The following is a 16,061-nucleotide window of genomic DNA, read 5'->3' as shown; positions in this document are numbered from 1 at the left end:
CCCCACCACCAGCACTCACGAGCCACCACTGCATAATTCTAATGAAATATTAATTTAGAAAAAATAATAATTACCATCAATCTCACCTGCAAAAAAAGTTATTGTAATTGTTACTTGTTAATCATAAAAAGTATAATAATAAACAATAAATTAATGTGTTTTTTTTAATTATCATAATTTTAAAATATTTAGTTGAAGTTGATTTTTAAATTTAGCATCTTATTGGTATTGAATAAACTGTAGGCTTTTATCAGTTCTATACGCTGAATAAAAATGAAATTTTTCAAAATTCTTCTTTCTAAATAAAAAACTGTAAGCCACGTTTCACGTGGCATACCATAATAATTATATAAAAAAAAAATAAAAAAATTATACGTACGTGAAGCAACTAAAGGCAATAATTTTTTAATACAGTTTTAATATGTACAATGTACATATTATATAGGTTCTTTATATATTATATTCTTTTATCGAAAAATACTCATTTATTAAATTAAATTTTGGTTTTGAAAACATTTTACATGATTTTCAGTATAAATAAAACAACAAATCCAACATTTATATTTTTAGAATGATGCCTTACATTATTAATTTTACATTCTGAGGTAGAATACTTTTCGGAGTATTTCGATAATTTTAAATTAAAATTCGATGAGCAGAGTGGAGTTTGTGTACAGGGTGCTAGTCAAATGTTTGTCTACTACACCGCAAACTTAAAAGAAATATTACCAAGGCTTGGTATTTGATGCATTTGAATATTTGTTCGGGTAACAGATAGAAGAAATCGGATTCAATACAAATTTATTTTTTGATATAAGAGTTTCTAATTTATAAAACTGTATTGCATATATGAAAAAAATCATCATATAATCATGTTTGTTTTGTGCTATTGCTGTATTTTATATATATTTACAATAAATTATGTACGTATTTTTTTGCTGGTCGAATACTATTTTAAGTGTCTGAATGTATAAAATGTATTGGCTATGAATTTTATCTATTGGATGAATTTGAAAAAATTGAGTTTACCTACATTCACATTCAATTACATGGATTATATTTGGAATTTATATGTATGCAGCTAAAACGAAGTTTTTAAAAATATTAGTCTTTTATTGTGGGAGGGGCGTGCGGGGCAAAGCCCCCATAAGTTTGTGTTAGTTAATTTAACACTTGAAACGTAGTTTTTAAATCGTTAATAGAAGCATATTATTTACAGTTCCAAATAAAAAAACTAAAAAACACATTATTCAAACTCTTCAGCTCAAAATCTAAAATTGTAAGCCATATTTCACGCATGTCCCCAGCCCCACCCATATCATTGAAATCATATTTTCAAATTTTTCTTCAACCATCATTTAGCAGCCAATTAGCAACGTTTTGCAAGCTAGTCGTCGAAATTTGCAAACCAATATTTCGCCGGTAAAAAACTTTTTCGCGATTCGCGCATGTCTAATTCCACTAATAACAACTTATAATGCAATCTGTATTAAGTTTTCAAGGTTTTTATCTGAGCAAAAATATTTTTATTGACAATCATGGGTAAAAAAAAATCAAGTCTAATTATTCTCATGCTTATAAAAAGCACAACAATATTAAAAAATGTTCTATTATACATAAATAATAATAATAATAACATACTCATTTTAAATTTCTCAAGAAAATGGTGATTTTTTAAGCATGCTCAGTGCTCACCCCATTATTATGCTTAAATTATGTTATGTTAATAATTATATTCAAATTCTAATTTTTACATAGTTTCAAGTTGTTAAAAAACAACGTTTTTATTAAAAAATTATGTTTTTAAATATTTTTATCCTTATATTTTTTAAGTTTTTTACTTTTTTGAATGACAATATAGCTTTAATTTCATATTCTAAATCAGAATAATTTTTTGAGTATTTTTATATATAAAAATCGAATTTAGGGCAAGTACAGGGACGCCCGCAGAAATGTAGTTCAGGGGGGCAAAAAAATTGTAAGTACCTAAATACTTATAGGAAAATTTACCGCTACATCTTTCATCTACTCATATTTTGCAATATCATCAATAATATTTTTTTTAAAAATCAAAACTAATTTAAGTTAATATAAAATTACACCATTAGTTCTAATATTTGTAAGAAAAAACATAATAAAGTTTAAACAACTTTATTTGATTGAATTTATTTCATATTTTATTATTTTATTCAAAAAGTAATCACATTTTGTTTGAAGCAAATAAATAAATTTAATTAATTACTTACTAATTTAATTAATTAATTACTCATCCGCGCTAACAGATAATCTGCAGGAACCAGCCAAAAGTGACTTAGCGATTGAAAATAATCTTAATGTCTTTTTTAACGATTAAATAATAAATACCTCCTTGTTAGATACAAGGTTTGTCGAATAGTCGCTAAATACCCAAGATCAGCTTTATGTAAAAAACTTCCAATTTTGTAAATGACACGAAAAATCTCAGGGGGGGCCCCACTGGCCCCCCTTCCGGGCGTCCCAGGGGTAAGTAGATTATGGGTCATAAGTATTTTAAGTTTCGATGCGCAGAATGGAATGATACGGGGTTACCCCGCAAAATGTTTGTCCACTACTCCGTTTGTCAAAACTTTAAATACGTTGCATGGGAGCATGCTTCCCCCCAAATCATGAAAAAAAAATCAATTTACTTTATTAATATGTCAAACGATGAAAAAAATTAAATTTTTATTATAATTTAGGATCTTATATTTAGTTTTTATTTACATTAAATAATAATAAATACATTGTTTAGCGGATAGTTTTATTTTTAATTCTGTAATTTCCAATTGTGCCGACTGACGACGCTACGGATGCCGAACGAAGTATCAGAATTTTTTTTTCATAATCCTAAGTATATTTATGTGCTTAAAAAGATGGTGTGATTAAAAACTAAATATATCTTGTTTTTGAATACATATTATAAATTATAATTTAGTAAAATTAGCAACGTTTTGCAAGCTCTTTAAAAATGACTGAACATTAAATTTGAACAACATTTGTTGTGATCTCCATTTAAATTAAAATCAAAATTGTTGGCGTATAAGCCATATAGGAATTTATGGGTTAGCCTAGCTCACGAGAGCTTCGCGTATTGCAGTAATACAACCAACTATTAATTACAAAACCGATCTTTTCGATCTTGATTTATTCTTTTTTTCTTTAATATTTATATATTATACAGGGTGTCCCACGGAGATCTGTCCATACGCGGATCCAGAGTAGTTATAAGGGGGAGGGGCATTATGTATTGTATAATAATTATATTATTATATTATAACATTGATTATATATTATATATAGTATTTATAATCAATGATTATAAGTATTACCATCGATTATATATACAATATATATAGCATATATTTATTATTTTAATTTTATTATATACATAATCAATGCTATTACTATAAATATTTCTTTAAATTTTAAAGGAATTATTTTACAACTAAAAATTAATAAAAAAACCTAGGTACCTATTAGGTGCATTAAAAAAATAATTTTAATACAGGTAAAATGCTCATAAAAAAAAATTTGACTATCCTTTAGATTTTTATTTTATATGTCTTGTAAAACTTATAAAGATGTTTACGTTCATATTTCATATCTTAGATATAAAAAGAATTATTTGTGTATTTCTAACATAAAAGCTTGTATTTTTTCCAGATTTTCACAAACATTTTTTTAATGGTGAAATTATACATTCATTAGGAGCCATGAATTCAATTCTCAATCATATTTACCCATTTATATACATATATAAAAATACTTATTGTGTAATCATATAAAAAAATCACACATCGTTGTAAAATAACAATAATGCAAGTATAATGAATTTAAAAAAATTATTTTTTATCAATGAAATAGACGTCGGAAAAAATTCAATAAATTTAAACTAATTAGATATATAAATAGAAAATGTATCTGAAAAAGAAGTACTTACACATTGCAAAGTCTATAAAATTAAATAGTCATGCATTATTATACTGTTGAATTTTTTTTTTTTAATTGTGAAAATACATTAAGGGTTATACCGTTATACAAGTATAAAATAATTAAAGATGAGTCGAATTCAAAAATATAGTCTGGAACTGAACTCAAATGGAACTTTTTGATCATAATAATATGTGGAACCCATAAAAAAATTAAGTATTCTTAATATTTTTTTATAGATTGAGAAAAAAAACTAAGAAGAGATTTTTTAATATATTTTTAAAATGTCGACTTAAGTATTGAATAATTTTTTTATTGAAAGTTATAAAATAATCTTGAAAAAATTAAAGGTTTCACACAAAAAAAAAAACAAAATCTTTCGAAAAAAAATAAAGATAACTATTATAAGACGATTGAGGATTTAATAATGTTGTAAAAGTTTGAATTTCCTTTGCTTATAAAAATTAATTTTGCTATCTGGTATTATTTTTACATTATATATCTTGAAATCCGTATAAAGAATCTTATATTCAACTTTAAATTTTAGGCTTAAATAAAGTTGTTCGTGTATTTCTAACTTAAAAATTACTTGTATTTTCCCAGGCTTTCACAAATTTTGCTTATAAGAAAATATTGTGAATAAACATATTTGATGTTTTTTAATTGGGAAATTAATCATTCATTAGGAATCTTGTATTCAATTTTCAATCGTATTTACCCATTTATAAAACAAAAAAATAACGAATACCTCTGTTGTCTTTTGCTCAAAAAGAGTCAAAATATTTTGAAAATTATGCCACATATATTATATATATATATATGTTACGGGCAAAGTATACAATTTGGGCGTTTTATACAATGCCCGGTCATTCTATACAATGCTTGGGCGTTAAAGATAATGGCCTTCGTATATTGGGAAATGTATATAATATAATATTTAAAAGAAAAATATTGCCAAAATATAACGAATACTATATATTTATACTATAATATTTTTTATTTATGTTATTAGAAAATAAAATTTTATTTTTTATTTTTACATCACTAATTTTCGCAATTACTGCTTTGGTGGCATTTAAATGTGCATAGCCGCATAATTTTTCTTTGCAAATCATAAATTGGTTTCTACTGTATAAAGTTGAAAGACGGCCTTTTATCTAAATTTGTCTTATTACATATTTTTTATTTTATTATACATATTTTGGCTATTTTAACTACATATTTATGTACATAATTTTAGTTTTTATTAAATTTAAATCCCAGCCCTACAAACTGCATACATCAACCAGCGTGTTGGAGTAAGAGTAATTAAAAAATTCAAAAGACATTATGCTTACATTTCTAAAAATATCCTAATTACCGCCAGCTAGTGTATTCTTAATACTTCAGTCATGGGTTCTCAACAACACCTTTAATTTGAGTATTGGCTTTAACGTGTTTATGTTTCTAATTGCCCAAATAATTGTTTCACCACAACTTTTGTGTGTGGGTTTTCTATATGTAATATAATATAAATCTACTAGATAGGTATGCAATAGTAATATTGAAATGTACAATTTTTGGATTAATCAAATTAATTGTAAAACATTTAAATGATTTAATTTAAAATCAATTGATTAATGGTCTCTTAGTATGACATCAAAATGTTTTCTAAAGTATACAGAAAATAGTTTCTTTATTTTTAGAGAAGTTTTAGACTTATGAATATGACAACTAATTTTGTGTTTTACATTAGCCAAAGAAATAGGTGAAACTAAAAATTGTATTTAGTTATTCTCACATATTTACCTTCATTATTCACGTTTTTCTGATATTTTATGTCAGGATTCGAATCTGTAAATTTATTATATTAATGCAATACAAAGTATTAATTAATTTAAATTGTTTAACGTAATAGTCCCCAAATATTATTTTTAACCAGCAACCTATAAACTTAGTACATTTCTATATTTTTTGATGATTATTTTTGGAGGTACTTCAATTTTAAATAATGGTAAACTTAATATTATAATAATTTAACTTTTATACAATATCTAGGGAAAAATATTGTAGCTGTTTCAAATGCCACGCTGAGGGGGGTTGTTTCAAATCCTGGACATCAGGAGCTACATATATAACATACATCTCGTTATGTATAACACCATCACCCTTAGTTATTGTCAAAACTGCATTATTATTAATTTTCCCATAGGGGAACCTATTTTGGTTAATTGTGTAACAATCTCGCCGGCCCCAGTTGACAGCGTAGAAGGCAGATACTACAAAAAGCATTGGAGTTTGATAAGGATTTACACGTAATTTAAAAAAAACGTATTCATAGGGAGAGAATGATACACATTCTCAGGGAGTTCCAATTCTCTAATAAACTAATCAGCTTAACTATGGTACTTGTAAAGAAACGGCTGTCAAAGTTAAATTCAAAACACTATACCGGTTAATCAGGTGTAAGACAAGGCGAGGCTTTGTCACAAATTTTGTTTAATCTGGTATTGGGAAAATTGATAAGAAAGATGAATATTGATCAATTGGTTTTAAATTATAAGAATGATTCTTAGGGTTGATAACATAATATGTATATGATGTAGTGTTACTAGAATTGTCACAAATAAAATTTAAAGACGTGTTTCCCAGACTAAATAATGCTGCAGCGAGAGTAGGATTTAGATTAAACGAAGATTAGACGGCTTACAGGACTGTTAAAAGAAGGGAGACCTTTCCACTTTAAATATTGGCAAGTATTGTTTCAATAGAGTTGAAAACATCAAATAACTGGAAATAATAATGACAAATACGTAAATGAGAAAAAGGAAAAAGTTGAATGATAAAGTTACACAATTTATTAAAATCATACTTCATAGCACTCTTTGATAATGTCACCTCCTTTCTGTTAGAACGTGATTAAAAATGATCTCAGTACTTATACGTACTTATCTCAATGACCAGGTTCTATTTCCATTGAAGAAGGTCATTTCCTACATCAGAACTGAACAAACACTTAAAACATCCCAACTCCCCCAACATCCTACCAACTTGTCAACTCCAGGGTCCAACACCCTAGATACAACACTCGGACTCAACGCAGACACCACCTACCTAGTATCAACTTTCTTAAGAAAATATAAATTGTACAAATTAATTAAAATAACGTATATTTTAAATAATATAAAAATTAATTGCTGATACTGCTGGTGTTATTTTATGAATCATGATCAATAAAAAAAAAAACTATTTTCAGTTACTACAAGTTCTACAAACCAATGTATGTGAATTTCAATATAATATAAATTAGAAAAAAAAAATTATGCAAGAATAAATTTAAACATACCAAAATCACCTTCATAATATTTTATTTTTCTTAAATCTGAAATAACCAAAATCGCAACAAATGGTATAAGTTACATATAAATATTAAATCCCTATTAATACAATATAATAATAAAAATAAAAATAATTATAAATCAATAAAATAAATGAACACCAGAAAATTCCTGGTAATATTTGTTAAATGCAGTTGTTTGAATAATCACAATAGCAAGAACCATAATCGTAATAGTTATAAAATAATGGTAAGAAAAAAATCATTTTAATTTTTTGATACGCACAAAAAATATAAATTGTGTGAAAACTTTTAAAAATGAACTGATAATAAAAATAATTCTCAAGTTATTTTACAACCGATTTCTTCATAGCCCACCGCACAATGCAAAATCAATAAACAAGATTCAAATATGTAATAACAAATATGCAAGGACAACAACAACATATTATTCTTTATTTCTTACTACTTGATATTATATTTACCTTGTTTGGACGAATTTATCATTTGTATGACGTTACTAAACCTAACCGCAAAGAACAAATACGATTTGTCAACATCAGCAGTGTAGTAAACCCAATACACTTGTATTGTGTTAAATTATTATTTAGTGTAGAAAACACATTAATTTAACATTTTTATTTTCTTGTTGTTGCTACATTTTAAGCAATAGGGCAAAGGCCAGAAAAACATGTTATTTCCGTACATAGGGATTTTTATCACATACGGCGGAAACAACATATTATATTTTCATAAATATGTAGATTATTATAATAGCATAACGCCACTCCAAATCAAGCCTGATTATATTTATTAATAATACTAGTCCTCGGTACGTTATTAAGAACTCATATAAATACGAGTAGAGGACTTAGTATTAGTTAGAAAGGTAATCATAGTTCTAGAAGATAGTTAACTCCAGTGTAAGACTATTGCTCGTCGTGGACTGGTGAACTTTGTCACAGCCACATCGCCGCGAGTTTACGGTCATTCCCCAGTGCTTATAATTATTATACATAGCAGTAAGTTATTTTAACTCTGTTTTATTTCATTTATTTATGATTTTGTTGTTAACGTAATAAATTAACTATTTTATTTCAATTAAAACATCAAGTGTTTTAATTTAATAACTATCTACCTTTCTCACCAACAACTCAAGTTCAACCAACGAACGTCGTTTAAATAATAATTGGTACGTGGTCACAGTGTCCTGCACAGCGATCACTATAGCAGTCTAAGTATAAACTTAAATTAATATTTTGTTTGTATAATTATTACACAATTGTTTTCTTAATATAGTTTTTAAATAATAATATTTCGTGTTGTTAGTAAATTGTATTAATACATAATTAAAATCTTAATACAACACACTCTATACATGTAATATCGGACTGTTCAAAGATTTTTACACCAGGAGTTAATTAAAGTTAAGTAAATATAGATTCCAAGATATCGGCTTTTTTAATCGTTGGCAGAGGACCTTCCCCACACTGTACGATTTGCCGTATACGGTATAATAATTATTATTTACGGGGAGAAATCGTATCATGATAACAGATAATATGCTATCTATTGAACAATATAATTCTAGAAATCTTGATCATTTCAAAAATAAATTTTATTTAAATCTCACTAGATGGCGATAGCTGATTCATGTGGATAAACTGAAGTGGCAATCATCGATTATAAAAACGCGAATAACAACGATATGTTTAAAAATAGAAAATTACCATTCGTATGATTTGTAAATAATCACATAATAGGAAATAACGACTTCTTAAATTTTTTATTACTTGTTTAGCATTATCATTATTCAATCAAAAGATATTATAAATTATGTTATTGTGCCATATATCATATGTAAGAAAATTAGTAAAAATAATTTAGAATTAAGGTTAAATAATATTTAATGAAACAACATATATTAATAAATTATTTTAATTTTAATCAAACCGTGTTCTTATTCAATAAAAAACAATTATTATTTTTAAAAAAATGTGTGTAAAGATACAATTTCAGATGTTTTTTTGTGTTACAGGAAAAAAATGGCTTGAACAGAAAACTCCTCCTTAAGCTTTTAAAATCTCCCTGCCCAAAATTGCTTAGAACATACAAATACATACTACTCTCCTTGGATTCATATACAGAAGCTGTGTTAACTAGTTAACTTCAATGATGAAAGTACTTTTATTTATTTTTATTTTTATTAAGAAAACTCGATTTTATTAATATTATCTGATCTCTATATAATATTAGTTTAATAACTACTCTTGAGAAAGTACAAAATAAGTTCTTACGCTTTTTAGCTTTCAAGTGTAATATACCCAGTACAGAATAAATATTTTACTTATAAATTATTAAATGGCTCATTAACTATCCTAACGTCTTAACCCGTTTATCTTAAAGTTTCCTCAGCTAACAACTAATCTTTTTTATTTTAAATCTCAAACTACTAATTATGTATCAAACACACCACTTTTAAGGAACATGAAAAATGTAAATTACTGCAACGTTGATCCGTATTCTTCTATTTAATTTTAGGCATTTAAAAATCATGTTTCCGCTAATCAGTGTAGTTATATATTCATATATTTACAATATAATTATACTTTGTTTCTGTTTTATAAATTTATTATTTTTATTGTTAAAAAATATTTCAAATGTTATGTGTATTAATCATAATTAATTCGTGTAGTTGGGTCTGATCCCGTATAATATTACAATAAATAAATAAATTAATTAATTAATTAATTAAAACAAATCATTTAAAAAAAGTGCAGTAAGTTAGAATATTTTATTAAAAGAAAAAATAGTTTTATTTATGCTCTTAACAGACATCATCAGCACATTTCCGGAATAGATTTCTTAAAAAGATCTGTATAAAATGTTTTAGTATCATCATTTTGTGTTTTATTGTGAAAAATGCAGTAGCGGTTCACTGGCCCTGGAGCACCCAGAAATTCAAAATCTGCAAAATTAATTTGGATTTAATTATTTGATTGTTTACCAACATATTATCTTAAAAATCGTATATAAACTAATAACATGAAAGCAAAGTTTAACCACAAACCCTAAACATTGTATTCAATTATACTTTATTCGAGCAATGATTATGAGATCGCCACTCGAGTCTATCACTGCTTTAATTCGAGGCCAATAATAATCCAAATTATTTGTATACACACAATTATAACTTGATTCATATAAACACAAATTATAACAGAACTATGTTATTATTTTTCCATAATTTAAAATATTACAATATATACTACATATAGACACAAAGGTATTATTTCAGTATTCATAGTTAATATTGGTACACAATAAAACATACTCGTGATATTTGTTGTGTAATCTTTTGCCAAATCTGTAAAAATTAACAACATTGTGATAGTTATCTCTGGTTACTTAAATATTGTAATTATTTTGTAAAAGTGATGTGAGAATATAACTAAAAAAAATATGTGGAAAATTGATAAATGGGATAACAGTGACTAATAATTATTAAGATAAAAATGAGCTAGGTTGCATAAAATGGTATTTATCCAGATAAACATTTTATTTAGACCATTTTTTTACAATTATTTATATTTTTATATATGAGTTTATAACGGAATGACAGCATATTACTTATGATAACGATGAATTGCTGTGATTTTATCATAATCATGCAATAAATCTCCGATTTTTTTTTTTATGAAACATCAAAAAATTAAAAATCATAACACATCTTATCATTTATACCACTTTTAAAAATTATATGGTTAATTGAATTTTTAGCCTCTATTGTAATAATTTTACACACCGAGACACCTAGTGCCTACTTTATTGTATACGTTCATACAACAATTCATACATTTTAATATAAACTAATTATATGAACCCGTAGAAAGAAAACCTGAAAACCTAACCTTCAACATACATCTTGATTATATATAAGTAAGTACTTTCAGTCACTGACAATACACCGATTTCATTATCAATGATGATCTAAACATTTCATCTTAAATATTTCAAAGATATAAATACTAAATCTAAATGCATACGAAATTTCAGAAATAGGTATAGTATCTACTGAGTACCAACTGTATTAAATTAATATTAACTATCATAGTTCACGTGTGATTTTTAAGTCATTATTGAATATCTAAAATCTAGTGGTCTCGACTAATTTTAATGTTGATCTTTTTTAAAATTTATGGGATAATACATTAATCTCTAGTATTTAATTACAACTATTGTAGAGTGCACGATGCAGGTATGGAATCATAATACACTTGTTGGCAATAATAAACAGACCAGAAAAATGTTGTAGGTATATTTCTTTTTATTTAATATTAGTACTAATGAGTAATGGCTAATATAAATCAAGTAGGTAAAGTGTTGAGTGTTTACAATACCAAAACGGTTACTTGGCGTTTGTCTAAGTGAATGTCGTATCAACAAAAACGAGAACATTCTCCCGGAAAGTCTAAACACATAAAGTAGGAAGTCAAAATATCAATTGTATTTGAAAAAATTGATATTATTTTTTTGTGTAAATAAAAAACTTGAAATACTTGAAATTGTTATAAATAAACTTACAAACCCAAATGTTTATAAATAATTATTATATTGTAATTTTAGTTTAAATGGTTGTACACATTGCCTATATATTAAGACATAAACTTATTTAACAATCCAATTTTGCCACAAAGCATATTATTTACGCCATTTTTAATTAATGACACAACATTGTAGACAAACATAGTTTAGCGAGTGCAAAACAATTGTTACAAGTTTTAGATTCATATTAGACGTGTATATACTTGTGGTGCAGTTCTATACTTCTATCATAGTATATTTTATACACATCTAAGTTAAAACCATACGTACTCTTAAGTATGTTCTCTAAAAATAAAATTAATTATTTTATTATTAATTATAATTTTTATGTGATATAATATTTATATGATCCACACGTATAATCAATTATTGAATAAAAACAAAATATACACACGCTTTTAAAGTTTTAAAATTATTTGATATAATGGTAGTATTTTGAAGAATCAACATATTTGTTAATGCGAAGGTTTCTACCAGGTTAATGGTAATAATAATCATACCCAATTATATTATGATTTAATCTCTTATTGAACGGTTTTTATTTTCCTAAGTGTCGGTAAGTAATTAAAATTTAAAAGGCTGGTGATCGTTGTAATTATAGTAACACTAATATCATAAATTGAGTTACACAATTTCCCATATTATATTCAATTTATTAAAAAGTATATATAAATATAATGCACTTACTCGCAAATACTATAAATTAAATAATAAACATGACAATTAATCAATCAATTTATGTTAAACATATATAAACTTCATTCTTATCTTCACTAAGTTTATTGACCAAAAAAAAAACAAAGAAAAACTATGGTTATGGCTCACACAGAACTTCTGAGCGTTAAAGAAACTAACATTTTGCAGACTGAAAGATTTTTATATACGATGCCACATCCATAGGTAGAACAGGATTGTGTACGGTCATTTTGACATATTATGCAATCGTAACATTTGATAATCACGATTTCGTATGATTTTTATCTACAAATTTGATGCACTGTTGCCATTTAATTTGAATTAATAGAACGTACAATTTAAAAATAATCAATCCGAAAGTTTTCATCAAACTTATAAAGTTAGGTTTAAACCTCAATTTAATAGCTCACAACCTTCTGGAAACGTGTACAAAAATGGAATCAGTATTTAAAGTCCGGATTAAAAAAATAAAACCATGAAAGAATATATTAAGTACAAAATTAATAAAAATATTATAAAATGTGTCGAAAATTAATTATTTAATCGGTACCAAAATATAAAATTTTAAATTGAATACACTTTTACAATTCATTATTTTAAAATTGTATTAATATTAAATATTTTGATTTATTTTTTCGACATAAATCATTTTTTTAAATGAAAATTTTCAATGTGGCAACGTTGCACAGAAAATCATATGCGATTTTTTAACATTTGGGCTTAATATTAATGTTATTTGTTTAACGTACGCAATCGTGTAATACCCACATCCATTAGTTTGAAACCAAAGCCACTAACTTAATTTTAACTGTTTATTAGATAATAAAACTAATTACGTACATAGGCTACATTGCATTTCTGTAATAATTAAAAAAAAGTAATTAATGATGTTTATAAAATATTTATAATTGCCTTACTAAATAAGGTAAATTTATTGTGTTTAATATTAATATATAAAAATCAAGTTGTAGATATCAGTATTAAAATAATTCAGCAAGTGAGCTACTTAATCTACAAACTTTAATATTTTCGTTTAAAGTAAATAGTCTAAAATATCAATTAATAATCAAAATATTCTATATAAATCCATTTGCAGGTTGCTAAATTATTTTTTAATCAATTAGAAATTTTTAACCTTTAATTAATGTATGTTTCTAGGGAAACATACAAACTTAATATTACAAAAGTTAATAATTTTGATACATAAAATTAGTATTAATATATTACATAATGAATATAAGAAATTATTTGTTGGTAATCCCAGATTTATTTAAGCACGTAGATAAATTTTATTGGTTTTAACAGTATAAGTTAGAACCAAACATATTTCTATTTAGATCACAGTTAAAAAATAAGTGTATTTACTAAGCATCATTTGGTAAACTAATTAAATATTAATTTAGAAAAAATAATAATTACTATAAGATCCAACTGCAAAAAAAGTTATTGTAATTGTTACTTGATAGTCATCAAAAGTATAAAAGTAAACAATAAATTAAGGTGTTTTTGAAAAAATGAAATAATAAATGCACATCCTTTAAAATTCTTCTCTCTAAATAAAAAACTGTAAGCCACGTTTCACGTGGAATACCATATTTAAATAAAAAAAATATAAAAAAATAATACGAACCTGACGCATCTAAAGGCAATAATTTTTTTAAAACAGTTTTAATATGTACATATTATAGAGGTACTTATTATATATTCTTTTATCGAAAAATATTCATTAATTCAATTATATTAATGTTTTTGAAATATTTTACATGAATTTTAGTTGAAAATAAACAACTTCTAAAAGTTGTATTTTTTGAAAAATTGCTTACATTTTTAATTTTACATTCTGAGGCAAAATACTTTTCGGAGTATTTCGATAAATTTAAATTAAATTCGATGAGCAGAGTGGATTGGTGTACGGGATGTCAGTAAAATGTTTGTCTATTACACCGCAAACTTAAAAGAAATATTACCAAGGTTTGGTATTTGATGCATTTGAATATTAGTTCGGGTAATAGATATAAGAAATCGGGTTCAATAGATATTTATTTTTTGATATAAGAGTTTCTAATTTAGAAAATTGTATTGCATATTTTTGCATAATATTATATGTTGCTTTATCTTACAACTATTTTGTTTCAATTTATAAAAATAAAAAATGGTTAATGTCACAAGTAAAAGCCATGAAAATATCTAATAATAAAAAGATGTTTAATATTATAAGAAATTATGTAAAAAATTTTTTCAAAAACTAAATTGCAAACAAACAAAAATAAAAAGTACTTATAAAATTAACGTACCAGCTAAATTTGCTGAAAAAAAAAATTTTAATTTTAATAATAATTCATTAATACGCAATATTTAATGAGATGTATAAAAATGTATGCATTTTCTTAATTTCAAAATATTCAGTAATTCGTTAAGAGAGCTACATACATTCTTTTTTTTTTAACAATTTTAAAAATGTTTAATAATAAAAGGATTTTTTTATATTTTGCTTTTATGAAGAAATCATCATATTATCATGTTTGTTTTTTGCTATTGCTGTATTTTACATATATTTACAATAAATTAATGTATGTATAATGGCGTGCTGGTCGAATGCTATTTTAGGTGTCTGAATGTATAAAATATATTGGTTATGAATTTTATCTATTGGATGAATTTTGAAACATTGAGTTTACCAGGTTTACCTATATTCGCATTCAATTACGTGGATTATATTTGATATTTATATATATGCAGCTAAAACGAATTTTTTAAAAATATAAGTCTTTTATCGTGGGAGGGATGTGTGGGGGCAAAGCCCCCATAAGTTTGTGTTAGTTAATTTAATACTTGAAACGCAGTTTTTAAATCTTTACGTTGAGCTCTTCTACTTATTTATTCCTGATTCGAGCAATAGATAGAACTGATAGCATCATATTATTTACAGTTCCAAATAAAAGAAAACTAAAAACACATTATTCTAACTCTTCAGCTCAAAATCTAAAATTATAAGCCATGTTTTACGCATAATACCGTGATAGTTATTAATTTAAGTTCTATTTATCAAGAAATAAAGAAAAAATACGTACCTTTGGCTGTGGACAATAAATATTAAATTAATTTTGAAAAATATAAAAAATACATGTTATACATAATATATATTGTTACGAGCCATGGCTCTAACGTAGAAATTCTTATATAAAATACTGTAATAATTGGTGACACATGGTGACCGTTTGACAAATTAATAATACAAACATGTAAAGGCCAGAACGTTATCGACAGAACAATGTGTACTATTTCATTTAGACATTAAAGGATGATCACACGTCGCTCAAATTCGTAGAAAAGTCGAAACTCATAAGACGGATATCAAATCAGCGACGTGAATATTGAAATTAATACGAGGCCCTTGTGTAAACGAAGTGTCTACCACCATAACCACCACTCTATTGTGAGCCGTCTGTATATAAGGGTGATCAAGACGACAGCTCGGTATACGGTTAAGGATATC

Source organism: Rhopalosiphum padi, chromosome 3, assembly GCF_020882245.1.
Source record: "Rhopalosiphum padi isolate XX-2018 chromosome 3, ASM2088224v1, whole genome shotgun sequence".
NCBI classification, from domain to species: Eukaryota; Metazoa; Arthropoda; class Insecta; order Hemiptera; family Aphididae; genus Rhopalosiphum; species Rhopalosiphum padi.
The sequence above is the reverse complement of the archived record's forward strand: the minus strand, read 5'-3'. Positions refer to the sequence as shown.